The 27,683-nt window shown below is 41.7% G+C and overlaps 1 pseudogene across 1 annotated transcript in view; it reads left to right on the top strand.

Annotated features, from left to right (window-relative positions):
- The window catches only part of LOC308051484 (rapamycin-insensitive companion of mTOR-like), a 99,988-nt pseudogene that overhangs the window by 12,727 nt on the left and 59,578 nt on the right, over window positions 1-27,683 (top strand). The window contains exons 3-4 of the transcript in view: window positions 11,323-11,454; window positions 12,475-12,538. The product of the transcript in view is annotated as a rapamycin-insensitive companion of mTOR-like (transcript). The remainder of the gene's footprint in view (window positions 1-11,322; window positions 11,455-12,474; window positions 12,539-27,683) is intronic.

Genomic DNA, 27,683 nt, shown 5'->3' with positions numbered 1-27,683 from the left:
CCAGAGGCAGACTACAAAGACAGTTGTACTAAAGTAAAATTGTACCAACAGTCCAATTTTTCAGAGGCACAAAGCTTTCTATCCTTTGCTGTTGGGTTTGGTGTAGTGTTGTACACAGAAATCTGAAATGCCTTCTTATGGGTAGACCCATTGATCATCTGCCATCCTATTTTAATTTCTTCCCTTGATGTTTCCTGAAGCAGGGGAACTTTGCCATAAGCTTAATCTTTGTACCAGCTCCACTCATTCTCTAAGTATATTTTAGTTCTGTGTATGACCATGGTGGAAAGATTTAAATTTTCCCTATTAGAATGTGTTCCCATACTCCCCGTATACTTAACATGGCCACTCTGGGGTTCTCCTGTTCATGGAAACTATCCTTCCTTTGGTTTTGTTAATAATCCAGAATTCCCTTTGAGATGGGGTGTATGCAAGATCTGTCCTTATAATACTTAGCCATGTTGTAGCAATCAACAGAATCAAAGGTGATGAGATGTCCCACTTTGTTTTTTGTCATTGCAGAATTTTCTCAGGAAGTGGTCATTCACTAGCTGGTGGGCTGCTGATTACTCACTTGGCATGAGAATGATGTATCCAATTTTCTTTTCCTAGAACTTTAACAGCAAAATGAGAACACAATAAGTGTATGGCCCTTCCCATTAGGTTCTAATTTGGATTTCTGTGAAAATACCTTAAAACAGATGTCATCTCCATGCTGTATATCATCCATCTGTGTTTCTGGTGGTGCTGACTGATACCATTGAGCACATTTTCTGTTATTTTTGAACCCTTCTTGCATATACAGTACGTACTGGATTAACCATTCATCTCTGTCTAACAGGCTGCTCTTAGTTGGGATATAAGTCCATGGTGCAGCTAAATGTCTCCCAAAGAGAATCTCTGCTGGGGTTAGTGCTATGGGTTGCCATGGTGCATCCTGAATATCCCATAGAGCTAAGTTTAATACTTCTGGTCATTTTCATAGAATCATAGAATGGTTTGTAAGAGACCTTCAGAGGTCATCTAGTCCAACCCCTGCAATGAGCAGGGACATCTTCAACCAGATCAGGGGTCTCAGAGCCCTGTCCAACCTGGCCTTGAATGTCTCCAGGGATGGGGCATCTACCACCTCTCTGGGCAACCTGTTCCAATATTTTACCACCCTCACTGTCAAAATTTTCTTCCTCATGTCTAGCCTGAATCTCCCCTCCTTTAGTTTAAAACCATTAACCCTTGTCAATCCAGTGTGTGTGCATATTCTAGCTACTTTTCCTTTTAATGTCCTGTTCATTCTTTCTACCTGTCCTGAAGACTCTGAGTGATTTGGAGTATGCAAGTTCCTCTCTATTCCCAGTGATTTATCCAGCTGTTTAATTACATTTGTTGCAGAATGGGTACCCATCTGACTCAATTGACTGTGGAATCCCATGCATGGGGATAATTTCTTTCAGTAAGGCTTTTATTACTCCTCCTGTATCTGCTTTTCTTGTTGGGAAAGCTTCTACCCATCCCAATAACTCATCTATAATTACTAGCAAATGTTTGTATCCATTTGTAGCTCGCATATCTGCATAATCTATTTGCCATTGCTGAAAAGGAAAATAGGCCCCTGGTCATCCTCCTAACTCTGAGTGTGGTTTGAGATTTCAGAACTTTTGGCAGGTTGGGCAGCTACTGGTGATTCTTTTTGTGGCAGCGTAAACCCCTGCACTGTCCATACTCTCTGTACCTGGTCAGCTACTGCCTCCACTCCTCCATGAGCTTTGTCATGAAACTACCTAGTCACAGCAATTAAATATTTCTTTGGTCATATTGGATTTCCCCCAATTGTCCATATTCCATCATCATCTTGTTTTGCTTCCCACTTTTCCCATTGTCTCTTTTCTTCCATTGAACAATCTTTCTCATACATGATTTGGGGTCTGTTAAGCTTGGCTATTTGCTTTGGTTTGCCAATAAAATTGCGATCAGATGCTGTCTCAATGGTTGTCTGGCTGCAGCCTTCGCAGCTGCATTGGCTAAGTCATTTCCTTTACCGATTTCTGTAGTGTCTTTAGTATGAGCAGTGCAGTGTACTACAACAATTTCTTTTGGCAGTTGGACTGATTCCAGGAAATTGAGTATTTCTTCCCCATTTGCTACCATTTTCCCTGATGATGTGAAACACTCTCACTCTTTCCATAATATACCTGTTGCAAGGCATACCCCGAATGCATACCATGAGTCCATATAGCTAGTGACTCGTTTCCCTTTTCCCAGTTGTGCTGCATGTGTTAAGGGTACCAGCTCCACTCGTGCGCTCAGTCCTGTTGGCAGTGGTTCAGCTTCAATCACTTGTCCCTGGCTGACCACGGCATACCTCATCCTTTGTTGTCCATGTAGTTAAGTAGGATGAGTCATCTATGAAAAGAGCTAAATCTGGGTTCTGCAAGGAAATATCAGTTAAATCAGTTCATGGTTTGTTGGAAGTAAGCATCACTTGATCACACTGGTGATGTCCCTCTCCATCATCAGGCAAAGCTATTAGAGTAGCTGGATTCAGAGTATTGCATCTTTTTAAGGCTACATTGTCCCCTATTAGGAGGATCAGTTCATATCTGTGTGCCTGTTGTGGAGAGAGCACTTGAGTTGCATATTGTTTTAGCGGTAACTCTACTTCATGTGGGATTTAAACTGTCACAGGGTGTCCCAGAATAAGTGGATGTCTTTTTTTCTGCAATTGTTGCTGCTGCTGAAACTGATCTAATGCAGGCTGGTATTCCCACTGCAACTGGATCTAGCAGTATGCAATCAGTCTTTGCTGAGATCCTAACTTCTGTGTTATCACTCCACTGGCTATCCCCTTTCATTCATGTGCATACACATTAAAGGGCTTTGCATAATCTGGAAGTCCTAGGGCAAGGACAGTGGCTAAGGTTCCTTTTATTGCTTTAAAGGCTCGCTCTCTTTCTGGGCCCCACGGAACAGGGGGATACTTCCTCATCTCTTGTTGCTTCTATTAGGGGTTTTGTTAGTTTTCCTAGCCCAGGGATCCATGGCCGACAGAATCCTCCCGCTCCAAAGAATCCCCATTCCTGTTTCTTTGTGATCACATGTGAAAGTTTAACTATAGCATCTACCCTTTCTGGGTCTATTTTTTGCTTCCCTTAAAATAAAACCCAAGTATTTAATTTCTTTCTGACACAGCTGTAGTTTGGATGGAGATGCACAGTGGCCTTTCTTCACTAAGGCAGTACATAAATGCACAGTATCTATTGTATAGGCGCTTTCATCTTTACTTGCTACTAGTAAATCATCTATGTATTGCACAAGAACTGATTCACACAGCAGTTTTATATCTCTTAAATAATTTCCCAGTATTCGCAAAAAAATTGTAGACCCTGCAAACCCTTGTGGGATACACGCCCAGGTCAGCTGCTGTCCTTTCCATGTGAAAGTAAAGTTGGCTTTTTTTGTTTAGTGGGATATTAAAAAAAAAAAAAAAAAAAAGCATCAATTAGATCAGTTACAGTAAAACATTTTGCCCAGTGCAGTCTTTATAGGAGTATAGTGGAGGGATCAGGCACTAATGGGTGAGGAACCACTGCATCCTGGTTAATTGCCTGTAAATATTGTATGAAGTGATATTCTGGGTCTCCATCTTGGAACTGTAGAATCATTTTAGTTGGAAGAGACCCTCAAGGTCATCGAGTCCAACCATTAACCTAGTACTGTCACTAAACCATGTCCTTAAGAATCTCATCTTCATCTAATTTTCTTTACTCGGAGTATAGGAGTATTGTAAGGTGACTCAAATACTTTTAAAATTCCTTGAGCTAGTTATGTGTTGATTTGTTTTTGAATGCTTTTTTCTGCTTCTTGGAGAACAGGATACTTTTTCACAGCAGGAGGAATTCCTCCCTTTCATCATACACACATAACCACATTCAGAATTTTTTGTAGGTTTTCCCTTTGCCAGCGAGGCATATGCTCTTTAAAATACTTGAGTATATCGGGGGCTGCTTGTTCCACTGACGTGCGGAAACAACTTTACAACCTATAAAGTCATAAAACTTTACAACTCACAAAGTTATAAAGCAGGTATGTTTATTTCGACGTCGGGCGCAAGGGGGATCGTTCCACCCTTCATGCGCACCTTCTAACAATAAGAAGTGTGTTTAAATACAGTAAAGTGTTACATATTCATAATAACCCCAGGAACGCCTATATATATTCATAACCTTTCCCCGCTTCTTATTAAAATCAGTCCCAGGTAATCATTTCCATAGTCTCCTCCTTGACCTCGTCCTGTTACGCCTGCGCAGTGCCATCTGGTGGTCTTAAGGAGGGGTGTTTGGGGGTCTTTGGATGAAGGCTCCTTCAGCTTCGTCACAGTGAACTTTTTACCTCTGGCTCATTATGTTGAATTGACTGGAACCCAAGCTGCCAAGTCAACTGAAACCAGACTGGCGCCCCCTTTTGCTGTAAATCTTCATTATCTTGTCTCCTCAAGTTTACAGCTAGGTGCAGTAAAACTTTTTATCTTGGCATTCGATGGGGTTCTGTTTTTCTTAACATAATTGTTTACATAAAGCTCTAAACTAAGCACTTATTGTGTGGCTAAGCCTTAAAGTGTTAGTTAGTAGGCACCCATTATATGTTTAGTTAACCCTTAAAATGTTAGTTCCCTCTATCACCACAAACACACTTATTTGCAAGTGCTTCCTTAATATTCTGATGGGTCATTCCGCCATATTTAAACCAGGCTTGTCAGAGCTGCTCCCAAAAATCACTTGGGTGTTCATCTAATCTCTGCCTATGTTCTTGTACTTTAGTCCAATTAACCCCTAACTTGCCACATGCTCTAATTGCTTCCACTAGATTTTGAAGTGCTGTTTGGCAAGCAGCTCTATCCCCACTATTATTATAATCCCATTTTGGATCAATAGCTGTCCAGGGATTCCTATTCCCTCCAACCTGCTGAGCTAGTTCTGCATCCTTATTCATTATTTTCTTCCTCTTGTCAGGCCAAAATAATTCTTTCAAGAGTATTTGAGTATCTTTCTGGTTTGGGTTATATCTGGTACATGTATTAGAAAACAACTGAGCACATCTTTCAGCATCTTCTCTCAACCTTGGGATTTTGCCTCCCCATGTGGCTAGGCTGTTCAGTATATACATTTAACACAGACGGAGTTGTCCCCTGTTCCTCCCATTGCTTAACAGCAGGATTAGGCAGTGTAGTAGTTTACCCCCAGCCCCCCCCTCACTCGGCAGCTAAAACCACGTGCTGCGCTCACCCCTCCCCCGCTCCTGGTGGGATGGGGAGGAGAATCAGAAAACAAAGGCAAAACTCGTGGCTTGGGATAAGAACAGTTTAACAGAACAGAGAAGGAAAAAAAAAACCAACAAGCAGTAACAGCAATAATGTGAGAGAGAGACTACCTGGCAGTGTAGAAATTAACCCCATCTTGACCGACCCAGAAGAACAGGCAGCACATTAGAAATCATAGGATAGTCTTGCAGCCAGCAGAGTAATATCAGAACAGAGAAGAAGCAAAAGGTGGGGCAGATGCAGTCTGAGCTGTCATTTGGAGCACTAGATTCAGCTATGGCAAGCATCACCTCTTTTGTCCCGATTCCCCAACTCAGGTTCTTTCTCCCACACATCAAATCATACCAAACATACCAATAATCTATTTGTCCCAGGAATCTGTTTTCTAGGTGATGTTGCAAGAAGGTATGTTTCTCCTGATCAAAGGTTCCTTGTGGTGGACACTGTTCTGCTGGGTTTCCGTTTTTAGTTATAAATGGCCAATCTTCTTGACGTAAGGTCATTGTGCACTTGTTGACAAAGTCACTGTACCATACATTTTTTTTACCAACTTTGTAATATCTCAGCTAAGGACCTCCCCTTCTCTATGCTGAGTGTATTCCCCATTGCCTTTAACTATGTGCTATGTATGCTTTATGCCTTTAATTTGTGTGCTTTTCGCTGCCATGCACATGTGAACAAACTGCAGCAGCACTTTCACTAAATCTGCTACAGGAATTTTAACACTCACCCTTCAATGCCTCCCACTCCCCAAAGGTCCCAGGTGAACTCTCCCATTGCCGACAGTTGGATGTTTGAAGACAAGAGGCTCTGAAGGTGGTGGCCTAGGGTCCCATCTGGGTTGCCAAACTGTTAAGAAAGTTTCTTTTCCTCAGGTTTCCCGTAGCAGAGACTCAGGCATGGATTCCAGAAATTCTTCTAAAATAAATAATTTATTTCAAAGGTACAGTGTAGAGCAGCTTGAGCTGGGTGCCTCCTGAAGAGGGACCTGCATCAAAAATAATCTTGGACAATTATACCCCCGTAATCCAAGTCCCCACCCGTCACTCCAGGCCAGTTGTTAAATTAGAGTCTGAGGTCTCCCCATTCTTCGTTGGATCTCTAGTACTTAACTGGATAACAGTCTTCCATTCACCTCTGCTCTTTGAATTAATCTTTTCAGATTTTGATTTGTGAAACTACTTTTCATCACCCTATAACCTCTTTATATCCCTTAATATAAACTTCATCAACATTTTATGCCTTTTTATACACTATTGTTATAACTCCTTTAACTCTTTCAAAAGATTAGCAGAATACAGTTTGTGTAAACTCTTCTGGGTGCTTCACATGGCTAACTTTTTGTATAGACCTGTTTATTGCCTTTTTTCCATCTTGGCCACTACCGTTTATAATATGGTGCTAGTAAATACATGCAGATCACTCATGTTAATGTTCTTTCCAAACACTTATATGTGAAGCTTGGTGGGCCAGTGACAATACTTACTGACGAATTTCCTTCAGTTCTTCCATCATTTGCACTTCTTAGTCTTAGTATAATAAAAAAGACTTTAAGATAGGAATCTTCGTGCAGACCTCTAAAGCAATGAGTTAGTATGAAAAAGGTGCTTGTTTCTCTTATTTGCTTCATTCCTTCTCCCTTTCCTATTAGGTTATGCAGTAGGTCTGATTCATTTTTCAAGTTTTCTGCTTGTGATACAACTGAGAAGTCAGAACATGCAGACATAGACACATGTGTGTAGTTTTCCTACATATTTTTTTTTTCTACCTGCTGTAGCATATCTTAATTGGCTTTATGAGGTCAGGTTTCTCTTTTTTGCTCGTGCTAGATTCTCTCAGGTTTTTGTAGTTCATTCATTGACTGGTGGGGGTTTTTTGTTTAGGTTTTGTTTTTAACTGAGAGGTTTTTGTTCAGTCTTGTACAGTTTTATATGTCATTGCTTTCATTTGACCTTTACGGATTTTTATGGCCTTTATTTTAGGGCTATTTCTTTCTGGCTAGCTACATATTTTCATTGCATTCTCACTATTTAAAGATAGTGACACATCCCTGTGTGAGCCAACACAGGCAGGTTGCAAGAAGAGCCAGAGGTCATGAATGCAATTGCAAAGAGCAAATTTATTTTAGTTACCTCTCTACCAGGGGTTGTCTGAAACACCATCTAAGCTCCTGGGCAGAGGTAACACAAGCGGGGACGCAGGCACTGCAGAATTCAGCCCTGGTAGAAGATCACTGGGATGGCTGTGTTCGCCTGTATTTCAAGGCTTCAAGCAGGTGCAGCCTTGCACTTTTTCTCACATAGCAGGAATCTCAGGCATAATGATAAGGTGCCTTAGAGTTTCTCATAGGCCTATGTTATCTAACACAGAGGTTCTACTTGTCAAGCACACAAGGTCAGTAAAACAATTAGTGTGATGTATGTGCTTTTTCTACACCCCAGCTGCAGTCACTTGAGCATATTTACAATGATCCTCCTCACCATTCTTCCGCTATATTCCCATACAATCCCTTTTTTGATCCCTTCTGCTTTTGGATGTTGGATCTCATGATAATGTCCTTTGTTGTGTTTCACTGTTGCCAATTCTAAATTAACTTCTGTCTGCAAATTAAGAATATCCTCCTCTTGTGAGTTGTAGAACAAGCTTTCAAAGCATTAATTGCTTTTAAGGAAACTATTTGTCTAAAGATTTATTTGTTTTGCCATTCAAGAGATGTTTTCTTCTCAAATATAAAAGTAATATACTTGATGGGGGGGGAGGGGAATCCAGATTCAGTATTTGGCTGTCCTAATAAGAAGTATCATGGATAGCAATGACACTGTTTTCATGAGTAATGGATAACTTCTGTCGTAAAAGGAAATTCCACTGAAGTGTCTTAAACTGGCATATCCAAACCAATTGCAAATTGTGAGGTAAAAGTCCAAATAGAAAAATATCACTAAGAACAACTGAGTCTCATGTGCTCATCCCTCAGATTTCCATCTCTGCAAATCTGCAACACTAGAAACAAAGCATGATTTGTGATCTAAAGAATATCTATTATCTACTCAACACAGCTGAAGAGTTACTTGTCTTTTCTTCTGTCTGCTTTTCTTGAATAACTTGAAAATAAACCTCTCCTAGTTCAGCTTTTTTAGAGGAAGATTTTTTTCTTAATCTCACAATATTGAGAATCTGTTTCTTATTTGCTTCTAGTTCAGCTTAAAGTAAATAGAGACAGACAATTAGTGGCACTCTTTTTATGTGAAAGTAATAATCAGATCATCTTTATTTGCATATAGTATTGCAGCCTTTTTACTTTGTCTAGACATTGCCTGGAAGTAGGTTCCTGTTATAGTGACTTTTACAAAGGCTGGCTGATCTGCAGAAAGATTCAGAAGATTTTGGCCTTGGTATAGCTAATTCCCATGCATGACCATCCTAGAATAAGAAAAGGTTGAAATTCAGTCTCACTGGCTAAAATATTTACGTTCTTAGATGTCCACTAAAGTAATCCTACTAAAATATGTGGCTGAGAGTTGGGATTCTTTTGGGGTGGTGTGTGTGGTGTGGGTTGTTTTGTTTTTTTTTCCTGTTTAGTCAAGCAAAAGGGGCAAATCTTTTGAAGGCCTTCAAAAGGGCAATATGTCAAACTCCATCTCTGGAGATCTTCAAAATCTCCTTTCTTTTTACCTAGCTAATAAATTTAGGAAACTACATTATGATAACATTCATGTTTAAGAAAGCTCTCCGTGGTGCAAGCAAAATGTTTTCAAAATCTGTCTAAAGAGAAATATGTTTTGATTATATGTTGAAGTTAAATCTGTAGAAATCTGTGCTGTATGGGGCTGCCTAAGTTATGACTCTCTCACATTTCATGTAAATGTATTGGTGCTTTAACATCTTTAGTGAGTGGTGCATATAATTACTTAAGGTGCAAATTTATCTCTGTTGGGTGTCAAGACAGTCAACATGGCTTCACCAAAGGGAAGCTGTGCTTGACCAACCTCATTGACTTTTATGAGGACATAACAAGATGGATGAATGATGGCAGAGTGGTGGACGTGGTCTACCTTGACTTAAGGCATTTGACACAGTCTCCCACAGCATCCTCACAGCTAAATTGAGGGACTGTGGTCTGGATGATCGAGTAGTGAGGTGGACTGCGAACTGGCTGAAGGGAAGAAGCCAGAGAGTTGTGGTCAATGGGGCGGAGTCTAGTTGGAGGCCTGTATCTAGTGGAGTGCCTCAGGGGTCAGTACTGGGGCCTATATTATTCAATATATTCATCAATGATTTGGATGAGGCAATAGAGTGCACTATCAGCAAGTTTGCTGATGACACGAAGCTGGGAGGAGTGGCTGATATGCCGGAAGGCTGTGTCGCCATCCAGCGAGACCTGGACAGGCTGGAGAGTTGGGCAGGGAAAAAATTAATGAAATATAATAAGGGAAAGTGTAGAGTCTTACATCTGGGTAGGAACAACCCCAGGTTCCAGTATAAGTTGGGGAACAACCTGTTTGAGAGCAGTGTAGGGGAAAGGGACCTGGGGGTCCTTGTGGACAGCAGGATGACCATGAGCCAGCACTGTGCCCTTGTGGCCAGGAATGCCAATGGCATCCTGGGGTGTATTAGAAGGGAGGTGGTTAGTAGGTCAAGAGAGGTTCTTCTTCCCCTCTACTGTGGAGGGGTTTTGATAGATAAAGATCTGTTGCTGAATTGGTCAGGCTCAAAGGTATCTCAAGGCCGCTTTGAGAAGCTGAGTGCAGAGTGTGCTGTGAGAAAGAGGGGCGATCCTCAATCACCGGGGTCCTGACATGGCATGAATCATCGGATGTATCATCAGTGAGACTCCAGGGCACGGACAGCCCACGATACTCATTTTAACGAATCCGTGCTTGGAGCGTGGACGCGTGATTAGAATATAGTTACGTATATAAGGAGACTTGTTTCTGTAATAAATGGCTTAGCGTGATTCACATTGAATCGACTTGTTTTGCTTAGTCCTTATCTCGCTCTAACACTCTACTCTGCCCTGGTGAGACCCCATCTGGAATATTTTGCCCAGTTCTGGGCCCCTCAGTTCCAGAAGGACAGGGAACTGCTGGAGAGAGTCCAGTGCAGGGCAATGAAGATGATTAAGGGAGTGGAGCATCTCCCTTATGAGGAAAGGCTGAGGGAGCTGGGTCTCTTTAGCTTGGAGAAGAGGAGACTGAGGGGTGACCTCATTAATGTTTACAGATATATAAAGGGTGAGTGTCACGAGGATGGAGCCAGGCTCTTCTCGGTGACAACCAATGATAGGACAAGGGGAAATGGGTTCAAACTGGAACACAGGAGGTTCCACTTAAATTTGAGAAGAAACTTCTTCTCAGTGAGGGTGACAGAACACTGGAACAGGCTGCCCATGGAGGTTGTGGAGTCTCCTTCTCTGGAGACATTCAAGACCTGCCTGGACGCCTTCCTGTGTAACCTCATCTGGGTGTTCCTGCTCCGGCAAGGGGATTGGACTAGATGATCTTTTGAGGTCCCTTCCAATCCCTAACATTCTGTGATTCTGTGATTCTGTGATTCTATGAAGACATTGTTTTGAGGACTCATACTTATGGACTGGTAGTCTAGCATAGGAGGAAATAGTCTCCAACTGTTTATTTTCTTGAAAATTGCAACTAATCCAGAATATTTTTTCAGGACTAATAGTGTTCTCAGCTGTTTTGTCAAATAACAAGTCGTATACAATTCTTGGTCATATATAATTTCAGAGATGTACAAACCGTTCTTTAAAAAATAAAAATTGGTTTGTGGCTTTTTCGGATTAATATATTGTCTACATCTACTAACAGGATGAAGGTTTGCCTTCTAGGCTGTATAGGTGAATATCTCAAAGACAGAAAATTAATGAAGAATATTTTTCATTAAAAATCAAACTTTTGGTTTTTTTTAAATGAGTAGGTAGTGGCTGCATGTCAGATAGTAAAGTCTACCTGCGGCTAAATAATTGTGTGTTCCTCTTGTTTTCTTCATTGTAGTCTGCGGTTAGCTTTACTAAATGAAGCAAAAGAGGTGCGAGCAGCAGGACTGCGAGCCCTCCGTTATCTCATTCGAGACTCGAGTATTCTCCAGAAGGTGCTAAAGTTGAAAGTGGATTACTTGATAGCCAGGTAATTTTCTCTTTCTTCCTTGTTGTAAAATGTACAATTGTAAATCAGTTGTTTTTTCACAATTCAGACGGGTGTTTTCATATCCTCTTACGTTCTTGATATGTAGTTTTATAAAAGTAATTTTTCTTCAATATGAATAATCTCTCTCTTTAAAAATAAATGGATAATACATCACACCAGCTAATACAAATAAAATTATGTTCTAATATGTGATATACTATGAGTAATTAAAAAATTAGATAAATTATAGATGTTTTTAAATCGCAAATGCCACTAATCAGAAATGAATCTGTGGTGTTATTAGAAGGTTGAAACCTCAGTAATTTTCATATCTTAAGTTTGTTTTATGGGAGTTGTTCTGACTCTTTGTATTATCACAGTTCTTCGGAGCTTCTAGTAAAAAGACAGGGGAAAAAAGTAGTTCATGCCCAAGAACTTGTTACCTAAGTATAACCCACAGCACAACAGAAGACTACCAAAGGGCAAACTAATAATGAAATAATAAGATCAATAACATGAGTAGATCTAAATATTATAATTTCTAGTGCTTCCTTTGTTAAAATTTGTTGGATTTAATATACTGATATATATGTGTGTGTTTCTGTTTATAAATATATACACCAGTAGTAAATTTTAGTGTGCTGTTTAATTTTATTGGAGCAAAAGTGCTTTTCTGATCTGAGAACATACACAAAACTTGTTGATGTTAAACATTACAAATATTTTGTTTAGTTTCTTTTGAAATGACAAATGCAACTAGCTCAGAAAACATTTGTTGAAGCTGTTATGCCTTGTCACTGCATATTTGAAAACATTCTAATGATTTAATTATAATGAAGATAACTGGAAAAAAAATGAAGCTAATTGACCAATCATAATGAATATGCTTGCTGAAAGACAGAATTTTCAACAATGTCATAATCTGTTTACTCAATTGCATAAATATTAATGTGAAATGTTAACAACACTAACTTTCACCTTAACTGTTATAAATGAAATGTGGTTTTTAACTTATTTTAGGTGTATTGACATACAGCAGAGTAATGAAGTAGAAAGAACACAAGCACTCTGATTAGTCAGAAAGGTAAAATTTAACTATATATGGTCTTATCAGCTATGTCAGTCAGCTGTGCTGACTCCATATTGTCTCCATCAGCAGGTTTTTTTTTTTTCACACAGTCTCTAATACCTTACTTTATCATGTGAGAAGAGATTATAGCTGATAACTCAAAAGAGAGAAGGAGGAGTAGTGCTGAGACTTGTTTTGATTTTAATCTCTTACCACTGAGAATCTTGAGTGGACTAGAAAAATCCTGATATTAGGTTGGTGCAAAAGTAATTGCGGTTCTGGATCGTGAATTTTAAATCATTATAACTAGACTCAAACAAATCTTTATTAATCAAAATAGGAACCATTACAATCAACACAGTTTTGCCGATGAGAAATAAGTTTGTTTCTTCCTGTAGCATAATAAGGCGTGCTTTGGGATTCAATGAACTCTTGGAAAGCATTTTCTGCATCCTTCTGGTTGTGGAAGTGTTTTCCCTGCAAAAAGTTGTCAAGATGCTTGAAGAAGTGATAGTCAGTTGGCAAGAGGTCAGGTGAATATGGTGGATGAGGCAAAACTTTGTAGCCCAATTTGTTCAACTTCGGAAGCGTTAGTTGTGCAATGTGGTCGGGCGTTGTCATTGGGCCCTTTCTGTTGACCAATGTTAGCTGCAGGCATTGCAGTTTTCAGTGCATCTCATCGAGTTGCTGAGCATCCTTCTCAGATGGAATGGTTTCTTTGGCATTCAGAAATCTGTAGAGCAGGGGTGTCCAACTCATTTTCACTGGGGGCTGTATAAGCCTCGCGGTTGCCTTCAAAGGGCTGAATGTAATTTTAGGATTGTATGAATGTAACTACTCCTACATTTATACAGTCCTAAAATTAAATTCAGCCCTTTGAAGGCAGCCGCGAGGCTGATGTGGCCCCTAGTGAAAATGAGTTGGACACCCCTGCTGTAGTGGATCAGACTGGCAGCAGTCCACCAGACAGTGACCATGACCTTTTTTGGGTGCAAGTTTGGCTTTGGGAAGTGCTTTGGAGGTTCCTCTCAGTCCAACCACTGAGTTGGACATCACCGGTTGTCATATACAATCTACTTTTCATCGCGTGTCACAATCCGATCGAGAAACGGTTGTTGTTGAGTAGAATAAGAGAAGACAACACTTCAAAATGACAATTTTTTTGATTTTCAGTCAGCTCATGAGGCACACACTTATAGAGCTTTTTTACCTTTCCAATTTGCTTCAAATGCCAAATGACCGTAGAATGGTCGATGTTTTGTTTTTCAGCAACTTCTCTGTAACTGTAAGAGGATCAGCTTTGGTGATTGCTCTCAATTGGTCATTGTCAACTTGCAATGGCCGACCACTATGCTCCTCATCTTCAAGGCTCTTGTCTCCTTTGCGAAACTTCTTTAACCACCACTGCACTGTATGTTCATTAGCAGTTCCTGGGCCAAATGTATTGTTGATGTTGCGAGTTGTCTCCGCTGCTTTACAACCTATTTTGTACTCACATAATAAATTCGCTTGAATTTGCTTTTTGTCTAACATCATTTCCATAGTCTAAAATATACAATAAACAGTAAGTAAACAGGGTGCCCAGGGAGGTTGTGGAGTCTCCTTCTCTGGAGACATTCAAAACCTGCCTGGACACCTTCTTGTGTAGCCTCATCTGGGTGTTCCTGCTCGGGCAAGGGGGTTGGACTGGATGATCTTTTGAGGTCCCTTCCAATCCCTGACATTATGTGATTCTGTAATAAGTCAGTAGCAGAAAAACATAAAGTGAGAAACGTGCATTAAAATTATTTGTAACAGATCCACATTTATTTAAGAATGTATTCCAATATCAAATTGCAAATTGCATCAGTGCAAAAAACTGCAGTTCCTTTTGCACCAGCCTAATAATTTTCCTTTGATAGAGATCAAAGTGGGCAAGATTTGAGAAAAAAATTACTAATTGATGAATTCAAAGGTATATGAACCATATTATTATGTTTCATCTGGTGATATAACTCTATTGTATAGTCTGTAAATCAAGGATGGGAGATTTTCTGCCATTTGAGAAATGAGGCAAATGGCTATCGCTGGAGTGATCAGTTGAAGGAATGCTTCTAGCTTTATTGCTTTATTCATAGAGGTTGATGCTGTCTTTAGTTCTTTTCTCAGATATTCAATAAGACATAGTTAGTGGTGTTTATCGTCCTGTGTATCCATGGATGTGAGATCTTTGAAGCTGTAGTTGCATTTTCAAGTTCATCGTAGAGAAATTGGCATAAACAGTTACTAAAGCTATTTTTTTCAGGCAGTATAGTACTCTGCCTTTGTACTCGACTTCACTGTTCTTGCTTATATTCTTCTTCTGAGCAACTACCAAAGACTCAAGTAAGGTTTGAAGTTGTTGGAGGATTTGTTCCACAGGAACTGTATATATTTAATGTTTTGTGTGTATAAGCAATTATACATATATAGGTGGAAAATATGGAAGCTTGATGTGCAATTTCTTTTCTGAAAATGAGCTCACTTGGTTTCTTACAGAAGACAGAATATACTTGATTAACAATTATGTCAAAAAGAGTTTTAAAGCTTAAATACTCACCCCATGCGGTCAAACAACAAATACAACCATAAAGGAATGGATCCTTGAGGAAGTCACAATTTATAAGACTTCTTTGCTAATCTAGTTTAGAAAAGAGCTTCAGTGTAGGGCCAGAATAACTTCAATGTGTTTCCATTTCATCTTCTAATTTATAATGAATTGATTTTATTTGGGTCAGAAATTTGTCCTCGTATTCCTGGGCTTTCTTGAGCATTTCCTAGTTGAGCAAAGACTTCTGTCTTGCTTGAAAGAAACAAGAGGAAGCAAGCGAAATTTATTAGTTTGACTTAAAAAATGATCCTGAAAGATAATTGTTTAAAAAATCATATGGCTGATCACAAGTGCTTGTTTTTTCTCCATCATTATAAAAGGATGCTGTATGTGGGATGTACATGCATAGAATGTACATGCTGTACAGGGATGCAATTCTTTCAGCTCATCTTTGATACCAAAAATGCCCATGTAAGAACAGCAGAGATATAAAACTTCAAAGAATTATCTCACTTTCTTCTCTTTGTTTTCATAGAGTAGAAGAAAATGTAAAATATTAATCCTGTTTTATGAATTTATAAGAGGTACTTAATGATAAAGTTGTTTAAAAAACAGTGCAGGTTAAAGTAGTGTAGAAAGACAAAAGAAAACCAAGTTTGAACTTTTTAAACTTGGTTTCTGAGACTTTGAGTGCTTATATTGTCTTTTGACTGTAATCGGTCAGGAAGGGTTTAGTACTATCACCTCTAATTTCTTAGTAAGAGCTTGGTAATTTAGCAGTGTGGTCTTGTCCTGGTTTTGTTAAAAACAAGTTTCTCTTTCAGTGAATTTTGCCTGTCAGCTAAAGCCTTCATATTAACTGCATTTTCCTGGAGAACCAGACACATGTTTTGGTAAAACCTAGCAATGGAATGTAAACTTATTGATAAGCATGGATGGACATCTCGCGAGAGGGGTGACGAGAAACAAGTGACCAAGAAACTGACCAACTGTGTATAACATTCCATTCACGTGAATACTTCATATAAAAGTGGGAGATCACGAGGATCTCGTCCCTTTTTCCCTATGGCCGACATTAGGAGTCGTCCCTGCGAACTGAGGCCTAGTGATAGACTGAATCCAGCTCTGGTTGGCTGTGGAGTCTAATCCAGGACTTTGGGTGCTGGCTCTGTAGTTGCTGAGACTTTCAAGATTGGTTTTGTATATTTTGTATTATTTTCTCTATTCTTATTAGTAGCATTAGTAAAACATCTTTAATTTTTTCCAACTCTCTTCTCTCTGTCCTTCTTTCCCTCCCGATCGCCTGTCCTGAGTGGAAAGGGGGGAGAGGGAGGGGCAAAAGGGGGAAGTGGGGGGGGAAGAGGGGGCTAACAATACATATGCCAGGATTTTATTGTCACCCTGCAATCTTAACCCTCGACAGATAATTGGCACCCAACGTGGGGCACGAGAAAGGGGTAAATCTGGAGATTTTTGGCTTTTCTACTGCTCTGATGTACCTTTCAATTTTCTTGGCATGGTGCCAACTCATAGAGTTGTGATACTCGCGTGTCTGTTTGCTTTGGATATTATTTAGTTGTGTTAAGACAAAGTGAATTACACTGATTTAAAGATGTTATGGCATAAGTTGTATCAGTTATTTTCTACGTTGTGCTCACTGATTCCATATCTGTGTTGGGCCTTCTTTTTAAATCGAAGTATTCATTATATAACAACAAGGAACTGGACAATGGTCATGATGATGTCGTGTGGTTTGTCACTGGTTTATTTCATTATACTACAGCCGCTAATGAATTTCTACTCGCTTCTTCTTTACCTTGAAAAGCCTCCAGGAGAGATTAAAGAGCAGTACGGCTCTGTGTTTGCTAATTGGTCAAGCGAATCTTTAGAAAGGCTGACTAACAATACTTTGGTTTTTTCGCTAGGACAGTTCGCAAATGTTTTAGAGAGCTTTGAATATCCTTGGAGTTTTGATAGAACTGTGATGGTGTTATCTGTTTTGCTGAATGTGTGTCAGTTTGTGCTTCTGTTAAGAGAAATGGTGTTCAACAGGAGGTTTGCATCTCTTTGTTGTCCTGAGATTTGCAGTGTGTCTTCGGAAGCTTTAGCAAAAAGCACTCCGAGCCGCTCGAGAAAGAGCAAAACAGCGAAAGCTGCCGTTGCAGCTGCTGCCCCCGCAACGGCGCCTTCGCAGGCTGAAGCTACAGCTCCTCTGCAGAGTTCCTCTGCCAAGGTCGCTAGTGATAACATTAATTCTGCAGCCTTAAAGGCAGCCCCCCCTTCTTCACACATTGGGCACTGTTGCCTCTGTAACCATAGCGATCACTGTGACAGTCATTCAGACTCTGGAAATGAATCAAATGATGGTAAACCCATATCAGCATCAGTTGCTGGTTGTAAGAAAGTCACTAGAAAGACTACCCGTGCAGCAGATGATGGCACAGGGCCAACATCAACCCAAGGGGCACCATTAGGACAGAGAGGAGATGAAGTGACCACCACTCGGTCCTTTTCTCCAGGTAAGCTGAGAGATCTGCGAAAAGACTTTAGTCGTCGTGAAGGCGAGAATATTTTAACCTGTTTGCTCCGATGCTGGGACAATGGGGCAGATACAATTGAACTGGAAGGTGGTGAAGCCAGGCAGCTGGGATCTCTGTCAAGAGATTCCACCATTGATAGGGCAATTTCAAGAGAGTCTAATGCCACTACTCTCTGGACTCGACTCCTGGCAGCTATGAAAGTAAGATTTCCCTACAAGGAAGATTGTATATCCAAGTTAGGGAAATGGAATACTATGGAGAAAGGTATTCAGTTCCTGAGAGAATTAGCTGTGCGAGAGATCATCTATTTTGGACCAAACAGCCAAGAGGGAACAGACCCAGATAGAATCAATTGTACACGACCTCTGTGGCGCAGATTTGTACGAAGTGCAACACCTGCATATGCTAAGTCATTGGCAGGAATGCTCTGGTCATCTAGAGGTGGACAAGATATTACTGAAGTGATTGAGCAGCTCCGTGACTTTGAGGACAGCCTTGCTGGTTCTCTACGGGCTTGTGTCTCTGCCGTGGAGAAACTGTGTGAAAAATCTGATGACCGGTTCGAAAAGCTATTGCAAGAAATCAAAGAACTCAGAGAAGACACGTACCATTCACGACCTGCATAAACCTATGTTTCAGATGTTAGGAAAAGGTGTTTCCAATCTTGAGAGAGAGGACAGAGGCAGCCCACAAAAAGAGGTTCACTGTGGTTCTTCCTACATGAGCAGGGAGAAAACATGAATAAGTGGCATGGAAGCCCTGCCTCAGAACTTCAAGAACGAGTACATGAGATCAAAGGAAAAACTCCTAGGAAGGTGGCTGCTTCAGTTTACAAAAGGAGCAGAAGAGATTCTGATGCTCTTGAAGGAACCTCTAATTCACACCCAGAGACTGTGCAAAACAGAAATTAGAGGTGCCCTGCCTCCAACCAGGTGGAGGAAAGAGATAACAGAGTTTATTGGACTGTACAAATACGATGGCCTGGTACAACACACCCCCGGGAGTACAAAGCTTTAGTGGACACTGGTGCTCAGTGCACAATAATTCCTTCTAATTATAAAGGAACGCAATCCATCAATATTGTTGGAGTGACTGGGGGATCCCAGGAACTGACTGTTGTAGAGGCTGAAATGAGCCTAACTGGAAAAAACTGGCAAAAGCATCCCATTGTGACTGGCCCAGATGCTCCGTGCATCCTTGGCATAGACTACCTCAAGAGAGGGTATTTTAAGGACCCAAAAGGGTATAGGTGAGCATTTGGTATAGCAGCTGTGGACACTGAGAAAATTGAACAGCTGTCTGATTTGCCTGGTCTTTCAGATGATCCTTCTGTTGTAGGACTGCTGATGGTTGACAATCAGCAGGTGCCAACTGCTACCACGACGGTGCATCGCCGGCAATATCGCACCAATCGAGACTTTTTGATTCCTATCCAGAAGTTGATCTGTCAATTGGAAAGCCAGGGTGTGATCAGTAAGACTCGCTCCCCTTTTAACAGCCCAATCTGGCCAGTGCGTAAGTCTAGTGATGAGTGGAGACTAACTGTGGACTATCGTGGCCTGAATGAAGTTACGCCACCACTGAGTGCTGCTGTGCCTGACATGCTAGAACTGCAGTTTGAACTGGAGTCAAAGGCAACTCAGTGGTATGCTACAATTGACATTGCTAATGCATTTTTCTCTATTCCTGTAGCAGCAGAGTGCAGGCCGCAGTTTGCTTTCACCTGGAGAGGCATCCAGTACAAGTGGAATCGCTTGCCCCAGGGGTGGAAACACAGTCCTACCATCTGCTATGGACTGATTCAGACCACGCTGGAGCAAGGTAAAGCTCCAGAACCCTTGCAATATATTGATGACATCATCGTATAGGATGACACAGCGAAAGAAGTCTTCGAGAAAGGTGAGAGAATAATTCAGATTCTTTTGGATGCTGGATTTGCCATAAAACGAAGCAAGGTCAAGGGACCTGCACGAGAGATCCAGTTTTTAGGAATAAAATGGCAAGATGGCCGTCGTCAGATCCCAAGGGATGTGATCAACAAAACTGCTGCAATGTCTCCACCTACTACTAAAAAGGAGACACAGACTTTCTTGGGCGTTGTAGGTTTTTGGAGGATGCATATTCCTGACTACAGCCAGATTGTGAGCCCTCTCTATCAAGTGACTTGGAAAAAGAACCAATTTGAGTGGGGCCCTGAACAACGACAAGCCTTTGAACAAATCAAGCGTGAGATAACTCATGCGGTGGCCCTTGGACCAATTCGGACTGGACTAGATGTTAAAAATGTGCTCTACACCGCAGCCGGAGATAATGGACTTTCCTGGAGCCTCTGGCAGAAAGCACCAGGAGAAACCCGAGGTCGACCCTTAGGTTTTTGGAGTCGAGGATGCAAAGGATCTGAGGCCAACTGTACTCCAACTGAAAAAGAGATACTAGCAGCATACGAAGGAGTTCGAGCTGCTTCAGAAGTGATCGGTACTGAAGCACAGCTCCTCCCGGCACTTCGACTGCCAGTGCTGAGCTGGATGTTCAAAGGGACGGTTCCCTCTCCACATCATGCGACCGAAGTTACGTGGAGTAAATGGATTGCATTGATCACGCAACGAGCTCGAATTGGAAGTCCCAACCGTCCAGGGATCTTAGAAGTGATTACAGACTGGCCAGAAAGCAAAGACTTTGGGATGTCTCCAGATGAGGAGGAAGTAACACGTGCTGAAGAAGCACCACCGTATAATACTCTTTCAGAGACTGATAAGCAGTATGCACTGTTCACAGATGGATCCTGTCGTCTCGTAGGAAAACATCGAAGGTGGAAAGCTGCTGTGTGGAGTCCCACACGACAAGTTACAGAAGCCACTGAAGGACAAGGTGAATCTAGTCAGTTTGCAGAAGTGAGAGCCATCCAGCTGGCTTTGGACATTGCTGAACGAGAAAAGTGGCCAATACTTTATCTCTATACTGACTCATGGATGGTAGCAAATGCCTTGTGGGGGTGGCTACAGCAATGTAAAAAAACCAACTGGCAGCACAGAGGTAAACCCATTTGGGCTGCCACACTGTGGCAAGACATTGCTGCTCGACTAGAGAGCCTGCCTGTGAAAGTTCGTCATGTAGATGCTCATGTGCCTAAAAGTCGAGCCACCGAGGAACATCTAAACAACCAACAAGCAGATCAAGCTGCTAAGATTAAAGTAGCTGAGGTGGACTTGGACTGGCAACATAAAGGTGAACTTTTCCTAGCCAGGTGGGCCCATGGTGCTTCAGGGCATCAGGATAGAGATGCAACATATAAATGGGCTCGCGATCGAGGGGTGGATTTAACTGTGGACACTATTTCACAGGTTATTCATGAATGTGAAACTTGCGCCGAAATTAAGCAAGCAAAACGATTAAAGCCTGTATGATATGGGGGGCGATGGTTAAAGTATAAGTATGGAGAAGCTTGGCAGATTGATTATATTACACTTCCACAAACACGTCAAGGTAAGCGTTATGTACTTACAATGGTGGAAGCAACCACCAGATGGTTGGAAACATATGCTGTACCTCATGCTACAGCCCGAAATACCATCTTGGGCCTTGAAAAGCAAATCCTTTGGCGACACGGTACACCAGAAAGAATTGAATCAGACAATGGTACTCATTTCAAAAACAGTATTATAGACAATTGGGCCAAAGAACATGGTATTGAGTGGGTATATCATATTCCATATCATGCACCAGCCTCTGGGAAAATTGAAAGGTACAATGGTTTGCTAAAAACTACACTAAAGGCACTTGGTGGTGGAACCTTTAAAAACTGGGATTCACATTTAGCAAAAGCCACTTGGTTGGTCAACACCAGGGGATCAACCAATCGAGCCGGGCCTGCCCAATCAGAAATTCTACGTACTGTAGAAGGAGATAAAGTCCCTGTAGTACACATGAAAAACATGTTAGGAAAGGCAGTCTGGGTTACTCCTGCCTCAGGCAAAGGCAAGCCCATTCGTGGGATTGTTTTTGTCCAGGGACCTGGCAGCACCTGGTGGGTGATGCTTAAGGATGGAGAAGTTCGGTGTGTACCTCAAGGGGATTTGAGTTTAGGTGAAAATATTCAAAACTGAACTGCAGGATGTGAATTGCCATACTAACAGTATTTAATAAGTGTCTTCCACATCAAGACAGTGATGATGAAACAAGAACTAGCCTTCTTCGAGTGGCGCCTGACAACTTCTTCAAAGTTGATGTCTTTAACCCACAAACAGTGGTCATGAAATGCACTTGTACCATTTTTCCTGCCCTGGGAGACTGTTGTGACAAAATGAACTTAATGAAATTTTCAAAGGATGGTCCACTGATTAAGATTAATTACTCCTGTGTATATATGTACAAATGTGTGTATATATATAGTAGTAGTGATTAATTAGATTGTCTTGATAGATTATATTGATAAGGTTTAAGTATTCAGTGAATGGCATATTATAAGGGGTGGAATGTCCTGGTTTTGTTAAAAACAAGTTTCTCTTTCAGTGAATTTTGCCTGTCAGCTAAAGCCTTCATATTAACTGCATTTTCCTGGAGAACCAGACACATGTTTTGGTAAAACCTAGCAATGGAATGTAAACTTATTGATAAGCATGGATGGACATCTCACGAGAGGGGCAACGAGAAACTGGTGACCAAGAAACTCACCAACTGTGTATAACATTCCATTCACGTGAATACTTCATATAAAAGTGGGAGATCACGAGGATCTCGTCCCTTTTTCCCTATGGCCGACATTAGGAGAGGACCTTGCTAGTCGGCCCTGCGAACTGAGGCCTAGTGACAGACTGAATCCAGCTCTGGTTGGCTGTGGAGTCTAATCCAGGACTTTGGGTGCTGGCTCTGTAGTTGCTGAGACTTTCAAGATTGGTTTTGTATATTTTGTATTATTTTCTCTATTCTTATTAGTAGCATTAGTAAAACATCTTTAATTTTTTCCAACTCTCTTCTCTCTGTCCTTCTTTCCCTCCCGATCGCCTGTCCTGAGTGGAAAGGGGGGAGAGGGAGGGGCAAAAGGGGGAAGTGGAGGGGGAAGAGGGGGCTAACAATATATCTGCCAGGGTTTTATTGTCACTCCGCAATCTTAACCCTCCACAGGTTTTTAGCACTGCTTCAGAAAGTATTTCTCCATCTAATATAATTAATTTTGCCCATTTTTCAGTAATTGAATAGGTAGAAAGTTTTATCTTCAAAGCAGAAGTCCGAGTGAGGTATAATATGAAACATCATTTTTCTTAACCCTTTTTTTTTTAAAGGTATATTTAAAGACAGAATCACAGAATGTTAGGGATTGGAAGGGACCTCGAAAGATCATCTAGACCAAGCCCCTCGCCGGAGCAGGAACACCTACATGAGGTTACATGGGAATGTGTCCAGGCGGGTCTTGAACGTCTCCAGAGAAGGAGACTCCACAACCCCCGTGGGCAGCCTGTTCCAGTGTTCTGTTACCCTCACCAAGAAGAAGTTTCTTCTCAAATTTAAGTGGAACCTCCTGTGTTCCAATTTGAACCCATTGCCCCTTGTCTTATCATTGGTTGTCACCGAGAAGAGCCTGGCTCCATCCTCGTGACACTCACCCTTTACATATTTATAAACATAAATGAGGTCACCCCTCAGTCTCCTCTTCTCCAAGCTGAAGAGCCCCAGCTCCCTCAGCCTTTCCTCATAAGGGAGATGCTCCACTCCCTTAATCATCTTTGTGGCTCTGCGCAGGACTCTCTCCAACAGTTCCCTGTCCTTCTGGAACTGAGGGGCCCAGAAATGGACACAATATTCCAGGTGTGGTCTCACCAGGGCAGAGTAGAGGGAGAGGAGAACCTCTCTCAACCTACTAACCACCCCCCTTCTAATACACCCCAGGATGCCATTGGCCTTCCTGGCCACAAGGGCACAGTGCTGACTCATGGTCATCCTGCTGTCCACCAGGACCCCCAGGTCCCTTTCCCCTACACTACTCTCTAACAGGTCATTCCCCAACTTATAATAGAACCTGGGGTTGTTCCTGCCCAGGTGCAAGACTCTACACTTTCTCTTGCTATATTTCATTAAATTTTTCCCTGCCCAACTTTCCAGCCTGTCCAGGTCTCGCTGAATGGTGGCACAGCCTTCTGATGTGTCAGCCACTCCTCCCACTTGCTCACAGTGTCCTCTATTCCCTCATCCAAGTCATTGATTAGTACTGGTCCCAGTACTGACCCTTGATGCACTCCACTAGATGCAGGCCTCCAACTGGACTCCATCCTACTGACCACGACTCTCTGGCTTCTGTCCTTCAGCCAGTTCACATTCCACCTCACTACCCGATCATCCAGACCACATTTCCTCAGTTTAGCAGCAAGGATGCTGTGGGAGACTGTGTCAAATGCTTTACCGAAATCAAGGGAGAACACATCCACCGCTCTGCCATCATCTATCCACCTTGTTATGTCTTCATAAAAGACTATGAGGTTGATTAAGCATCGCTTCCCCTTGGTGAAGCCATGTTGACTGCCCCTAATGACCCTCTTATCCTTGATATGCCTTGAGATGGCATCAAGGATAAGTTGTTCCATCACCTTCCCAGGGATGAAGGTTAGGCTGACAGGTCTATAGTTACCCAGGTCCTCCTTCCTGCCCTTTTTTCAGACTGGAGTGACATTTGCTTTCCTCCAGTCCTCAGGCACCTCCCCCGTTCCCTATGACTTAGCAAAGATGATGGAGAGTGGTCTAGCAATGATCTCAGCCAGCTCCCTGAGCACCCGCAGGTGCATCCCATCCGGACCCATGGATTTATGGATGTCCAGATTGCCTAATTGCTCCCTAAACCAGTCCTCATCAACTAAGGCAAACCCCTCCATTGTCCTGACTTCCTCTGGGGCCTCAGTGGTACAGGGCTCCTCAGGATAGCCTCTGGCAGTGTAGACAAAGAAGGCATTCAGTAACTCTGCCTTCTCTGTATCTTCTGTCACCAGGGCACCCACCCCATTCATCACTGGGCCTACATTGCCTGTGGTGTTAGCTTTATCTGCCATGAATTTAAAGAAGCTCTTTCTATTGTCCTTGACCCCTCTCACCAGGTTTAATTCTAAGGAGGGCTTAGCTTTCCTAGTTGCCTCCCTACATACTCTGACAGCAGCCTTATATTCTTCCCAAGTGGCCAGCCACTGTAGACTCTCCTCTTCCACTTGAGCTTGCCCAGCAGTTCCTTGTTTAACCACACAGGTCTCCTGGCTCCCTTCCTTGACTTCCTGTGTGTTGGGATTCTCTGATCTTGAGCTTATTAGAAACAGTCCCTGAATGCTAACCAACTATCTTGGGCCCCTTTACCTTCAGGTACTCTGTCGCATGGGATTTCCCCTAGCAATTGCTTGCAAAGGCCTAAGTTTGCCCTGCTGAATCCCAGGGTTGTGATTCTGCTTGCTATTCTGTTCCTGCCACATGAGATCCTGAACTCCACCATCTCATGGTTGCTGCAACCAAGGCAGCCCTCAACCTTTACTGCTTCGACCAGACCCTCCTTGTTAGTGAGGATGAGATCCAGCAGTGCACCTCTCCTAGTTGTCTCATACACCATTTGCATCAGAAAGTTATCATCAATGCAATGGAGGAACCTCCTGGACTGTGGATGGCTGGCTGAGTAGTCCTTCCAGCAAACATCAGGTCAGGTAAAATGCCTCACAATAATCAGGACCTGTATTTGCAAGACTGCTCTCAGCTGTCTGTCGAAGGCCTCATCAACTTCCTCACCCTGATCTGGTGGCCTGTAATAGACACCCACAACAGTATCACCCCTGCCAGCCTGCCTCTTAATTCTCACCCATAGACTCTCAACTCGCTCCTTATCCGCCTCTGGATAGTACTCAATACACTGTAGTTGCTCTCTCATGTAAAAAGCAACTCCACCACCTCGCCTGGCTGGCCTGTCTTTCCTGAAGAGGACATAGCCATCCATGACCACATTCCAGTCATGTGAGCTGTCCCACCATGTCTCTATAATTGCCACCAGATCATCATCTCCTGACTGAAAACAGGTTTCTAACTCCTCCTGCTTATTCCCCATGCTGCGCGCATTGGTGTACAGGCATTTCAGGGAGCGAACTGATCTCATCAATTTCACTCAAGGAGGGTGGGAGGCCTCCCAGACTTCATCATTTCTAGAGCGCTGCCCCACTGGTGCAAGCCCAGCTACAACTCCATCCCTCTTTGAATCTAGTTTAAAGCTCTCCAAATGAACCCTGCTAATTCCTGTCCCAGCATCCTTTTGCCCCTGTGAGATAAACCTTTCCCATGTATTACTGTCCAGTCTTGTGTCTTATAAAACCAGCCGTTATCAAAGAACCCAAAGCCTTGCCTGTAGCACCAGTCTCATAGTCAAGCATTTATGGACTGGATCCTCCTATTCTGTCCCATGTCATCACCTGAAAATGAAAAGAGGGAAGAGAAAATAACTTGCGCCCCAGACTCTTTCACCAACCATCCCAAGGCCCTGAAGTCCTTCTTCATTCCTCTCAGACTATGGTATGCAGCTTCCTCCCCACCTGTCTGGAAGATCGGTAGTGAGTCTTTGTTGCTTATTTCATCATAGATGCTTGTAAGTAGCCTTGCATCACCCATCCTTGGTCTTTAGAATTGCATTTCAACATGTAGAGCAGAATGCAAGCAAAGAGATTATATTTATTATTTGCATTTATTCTACTAACATACTTGCAATTGTATATTAAAAGAAATTAATTCTTCCTTCTTGTGTCTTCAAACCAAAGAAAACATCGAAGCAAAAGAGCCTTAAGAGACTGCTTGTGTCCTCACACCTAAGTACATATTGATGTCAGTAGAAAAAAAAGTTTATAATTTTGTAGAGCGGATTGGTACACCTTTTCTATTGCTAATTCTTGTTACTTCATGCCATTGTAAAAGTGAAAGACTGTGTGGGTGGGGAAGAGTTTGGGTTTTATTTAGTGTCTTATCTTAAAGCTTCCTGGTTTGTGGGTGATGTGTATGACAAGAAATTTCTCAAAAAGACATCTTAAAAATAAACTTGTTAAAGTGTTCAAATATATTTGTCATCTCATTTTAATACTCTCTGCAAAGAAGGAGGGAAAAAAAGTAATCTTCTTTGAATAAATATCTGTAAGACATCTAAAATGAATATAGGACAAAACAATTTTGGAAAATAATGAAGATAAGCCTGCTTTTGTTGGAAACAAAAGGGATATTAAATTAAACCTTGGTTAGTCATTCTTCTATTAAAAAATAGAAACAATTTGTAATAAATTTAAAGACAGAAAAGAAGAACAGATTTTAACAGCCAATGCTCCTTTACAGTACTGAAGAGTTCCTGTGCCATCAAAATCCTCAGTTGCTAGTTTAGGACAAGCAGAACTTATACCAAATTAAGGAGCAAGACCCTGTGCACACACTAAAGGCAAAAAAACCCTACTCCATCCTCCAAATGAAACTTTGACTACAAAGTCTGAGTAGCTCTCTATTCACATTTTTTCATAGTTTACTAAAATTAAATATACATATCCTGTATACTATAGAACATGAACATCTCTAATGTTAAACAGATGTATTTCTAAGGAGAAACAGGTTTTTTGTCTGAGTGCTTAAAAAGGGAAGAATGTCGCGGTTGAGACGGACAAGCGACATGGACCAAATTCTTTCAAGATGAAAGTAATAGATGCCATTTATTGCTACAAGTGCATTTTTATACAATTCTGCCAGTTCATGTGTCTTTTCACTATTGGTTACAAGTTACAGCACTAACATCTCATTGGTTAAACTTGCTATCATCCATGTTATTCTTCTGTCCCCTTCTCTCTCACGGGTACATCTCTCCTCTCTCCGGATACTCCTTTACTCCCATCCTCCTCAAGGGTAAATCTTAATATCTCAAGGCTGATCTCTACTCTCATATTTTCTGTCAAGGATTCCACAGACCCGCTGCAGTTTCCCACAGAAGAACGTGATTTGTTTTAGCTCATTCAATCATGTCTCATTTTTTCTACTAATAAATGAAATTGGGTTATTAAAAACGCTCAATATCCCC

Source organism: Nesoenas mayeri, assembly GCF_963082525.1.
Source record: "Nesoenas mayeri genome assembly, chromosome: W".
Lineage (NCBI taxonomy): Eukaryota > Metazoa > Chordata > Aves > Columbiformes > Columbidae > Nesoenas > Nesoenas mayeri.
Note: the sequence above shows the minus strand (reverse complement) of the source record. Positions and strands in the feature narration are given on the sequence as shown.